Raw genomic sequence first — 4648 nt, forward strand, 5'->3', positions numbered from 1 at the left:
CCTTTCTGCTCAATGGCGTCCCTGGTGACAGTATTTAACCGGACATTAAAAAAGAATTTAAGACCTTTTCTTGACCTTTGACACCAGAAAAATTCTTCCTATTCTTAACCATTGCAAAATTTGCGGGGCTCATTTTAGGAGTAGTTCCGCGAGTTGGCCCCTGTAAATGGGGTATTTGTTTAAAACCCTTATTATATATAATTCATCGCGTACAATGAACAGTTTTTTAAAAGTACCAGTAAGAAATTTTAGACTAGTCTATCACAGCTATTTCTACACCAATTCTTCATTACTGCGAATAAATTAAAACTTTTAAAAATACATAGTGATCGTTGGATTATCCGATTTACATTTAAATTTCCAAAACACAATTGAAAACTAACGAATATAGTTCGAAAACGCGAAAACGAGGTGATGTTCACAACCACGTCTGAAAATCTGTCTGAGTGAGAAAAGTGTCTGGGCGGATGTAAAAAGCGGGCATTGTTACGTTACTTGTTGCATCTTGCTGATTGGCCAATGTCACGAAGTAAACAAGAAAGTCGATGCTCGGGGAAAGGTCCATGATTATACAAAAAACGACTAATCAAATATTATTGTTATTGTTTAAAAAATACTCTTAAAGATATAGCCTATGTGATCATAGAAACAAACCAAAAATGTATTACCAAATTACTCTTTCACCAACTACGGTAGAAATCACATGCCCCCGCTAAAAAGGCTATGTACACCAAAGCCTATATATACAATATGTCTCCGCTAAAATAGCTATGTACACCCTAAATGGCTATGTTTCCTGTGTTTATACTAAAATGGCTATATCCTTACTAAATTCACGATTTCGCTATGTTCCTTCCAAAATGGCTATATCCCTACCAAAGTAGCGATTTCCGCTATGTCCTTGCTAAAATGGCTATGTCCGCCAAATCCTTATTAATATGGCTATGTCCTTACTAAAATGATCCCGCTATGATTCTAGTAAAATGGACTGAAATGAGTATGTCCCTACAAAAATGCCGATGCCCACTATGTCCCAACTAAAGTGGCAATGGCCCTACTTAAATGGCTATATCCATTTCAAAAAAGCTATGTCACTTCCAAAATGGCCATGTCTCTGTGAAAATGGCTATGTTCGTACTGAAATTGCTATGTCCTCACAAAGAAGGTATGTCCATTCTAAAATGGTTATGTCTCTACCAAAATGGCGATGCTTGCTATGTCTGTTATGTTACTACAAAATTGGCTACGTCAACTACTAATTTGTTAGGTATCTATTACAATTTTCAAAGCGACTTTGTGTAAATGAGAAAGTTGGCTGAAATAACTGTTAAGTTTTGCACTCGATGCAATTAAAATAAGCTTACAGTTTTTTTCAATAACAAGAACTATGGATTGAAAAACTGTAATATGATTTCCAACGAACTGTGACTCATTCCAGACACATTTCCTTCTTGAGCACATTTCCTTTCTGCATACTGGACAAGTGGTCATTTTTCCAATAGCACATCTTGATCTCTATTTTGGGTTTGATGTTGATTCATGGATTCAATATTGAATTTTGGGTGATCGTCAGGTCTGGTGTATTCACACAGGCCTCGTTCAGATTTAGTTTTATTTTATCATTTTTTTTCATGGAATCATTATTGAAAATCGACAGATCCTCTGTTGCATACTCCCAGGCGTCGTTCAGTTTTAGTAATCACTGCGTGATTTCCATGTGAACCCGTGGTTGTTAATATTGTTCTGTCTTAGATCATCTAGTTTGAATCTCGGACATTTATAATGTTGATATACGACGGCTCTTCTCACATGTTTTTTCTCGAAGTGTCTTTTGCAATGCGCATAGCCAACACATACAGTTTTGCATAACAAGCAGTAAAGATGAATTGTTTCAACACTACAATCAGTTTCGTTGCAGGTTCGGAATCGAATAATATAAAGCCAAATAATGTAAGTCATCCACGCTTACAGTTTGAGTCAGCCCAATGTCATTGGTCAGCCAGACCTTGGTCAGACCGTAAATATATACCACTACTAGTGGCGGCGCGTGGTCATTTTGACAACCGGGGCAAGCTACTGCTGGACCAAGTCACCCCCATCTACGGGGACAGGATGAGCGCTGTAAGTTCTCCCATCATTTTATGAGTATAAAAACCATTCCATCGGTAACAACCAATCGGCAAAAGCGACAATTTTTAACGATAAGAAAGTGTCTTCAAAACCGGTCCAAATCAAGGGATCAATAAATATAGACATAGTTTATTTTGAAACCTCTTTCAAACGGAAAGGCAATATTTACCCAGATAAATACAATGACATATTAACAGAAACTTCGGGAAAGCAGACAAAACCTAAAATAAGGTTTAAAACGTTACTATGAAGAAAGGAAAGGTAATGCAAAGATAAGAACATGCGTCGCTCACTCATAGATATATATGCTGCTAGACTTCTACTGCTTGAACATATATGCAACACGCCGCGGTTTCTTGGAAGCAAAATGCTCAATAACGCGCTGATTAAAGTCATGCATCCCAGAAATAACGTCTCTGTGAATGGATAAAACAGCCAAGGAATTTAATCTATCTTGCTTCATTGTGTTTCTGAGATACGTTTTAATACGCTTCAGCGTGCTGAATGTTCGCTCTGCGTCGGCGGAAGAAATAGGCGTCGTCAAAATGATGTCCAGAAATTTTGCAGACGCCGCAAAGGTAGTTACTAGAGTGTTATCTATGAGGAACCCATAGAGCGCGCAAGTTGATGTGATGTTCAAAAAAGTTTGATTGGTGTATATACATCGCAATTCATTTTCCAATTTACCCACGTTTATCATGGGGTAAAATTTGGAGACAGTAGCCAACAAATGGATGGGAAATTGACGTGCAAATTTTGAAAAATTTTTGGGGTTCATCAAAGAGAACGCGGCAAGGTGTTCAGTGCGCAGACGATCGCCTATTTGATTCACCAGAATGTCACAGCATTCCTTTGCAGACACAATCAAACGCTGCGTTGTTTGCCCGCGGCGTAAAGAAGCACTCCATGTGTCGTCGTATTTTATTGTTTCTCGGATACCAGATACAGCATCGCAGAAGTCTGAAATACACGACTGCACAGACGCTCCATCTGTTAGCCTTGGCTGCAATGCGCCGTATAATACATCCACGTGATAGAATATTGTGAAGAAAAAAGCGAGAAAAAATGAAAACTCACCATCTTCTAGCAGACGCTTTAGACCTGCCGCCTCCCTCACAGAGCGTTCGTCCCAAACCGGAGAGCTCTGAATGCCATTGAAACACTCAATGAGCTCAGACCTAATTTCGGACACGCCCTGCACCACGCGTGATTGGAAGTTCCAACGTGTTGGTGCACAAGCTGGGAGACGGCGGCTACATATCTGGCGAAGGAGGTCAGAGCGCTTCGGCGAAACGGAAAAAAATGAAGAAAACCCCGAAACATTTGCAAAAAATATACGGACGAGAGGGGTATCAAGACACATATTTTTAATAACGAGGTTAAAATGGGGTGCATAACAATGTAAAAAATGCGCATGAGGAAAATCTTCTTTTATATAAACTTGAACACCATGTTTCGACCCACTCATGACTGCCGCGCCGTCATAAGTTTGAGCTATCAATTTTGACTTCGCGTTGTAAGGCTGTAACACTTCTTTCAGTACAGCCGATATCCCGCAAGCCGTGCGATCAACGATTGGTACAAAGCTGTGAAATCTCTCGGTAGGTTTACCATCTTTCACAAACCGAAAAATCACAGCCAGTTGGGAAACGCACGTGATGTCAGTTGTCTCGTCAGACTGAATCGAAAGGAACTGGCAATTCTCAATTTCCAGAGCCAAATGTTGTAAATAAATTTTATACATTGAGTCGAGCAAATCATTTTGGATATCCTTAGATGTCCCTTTCGAAACAGTTGCAGCATCAAGATGATCTCTCATTATAGGCTTACCATACGTCCCGGTTTAGCCGGGACAGTCCCGGTTTTGACAAGCTGTCCCGGCGTCCCGGCCGGTTGAATCAAATGTCCCGGTTTGTCAGCACGGCTTTCATGGGTAAAAAAATTATGTTCATTATTATCACAATTTTCTTTTTAACGGTGACAGCCCATTTACCACTGTTTTGCGACACACTTTGCTAGTTCGGAGAGAGAAATCGCTCTATTGTTATGTCACAATTGGTATATGTTTTAATGCGTTTTCTGGCGTTAACTGCAATGTCGTTAGGTTGTCGAAATGCCAAAAAGAAAGTACAAGTTTTCTGATGAGTTGAAGAAAGATTTTCCTTTTTTGAAGCAAACTGAAGGAGGAAAGGTACACTGTACGCATTGCAGATCTGTTTTTCTATTAGTCATGGCGGTCGTTCAGATGTCAACGATCATATCCAAAGCAGGAAGCACAAAACATTTAGGAATCGACTCGACTGACCAATTTTGCGATAACAAATTCGGGTGATTCTGTGTCGTTGGCAGCCGACATTTGCCTATCACACTGCTATTCATGACCAAAGTTTTGACTGCACCTCTAAATTAATTTCAAATTTTTTTGAGGCTTAATTTGCATTAACTTGTAAATATACACAGTTAGAATTTCTGATGTCCGCTGTCTGATGAGCGGATTTGCTGATTTTGCACGTTCAGC

Source organism: Styela clava, chromosome 8 (genome assembly GCF_964204865.1).
Source record: "Styela clava chromosome 8, kaStyClav1.hap1.2, whole genome shotgun sequence".
NCBI classification, from domain to species: domain Eukaryota; kingdom Metazoa; phylum Chordata; class Ascidiacea; order Stolidobranchia; family Styelidae; genus Styela; species Styela clava.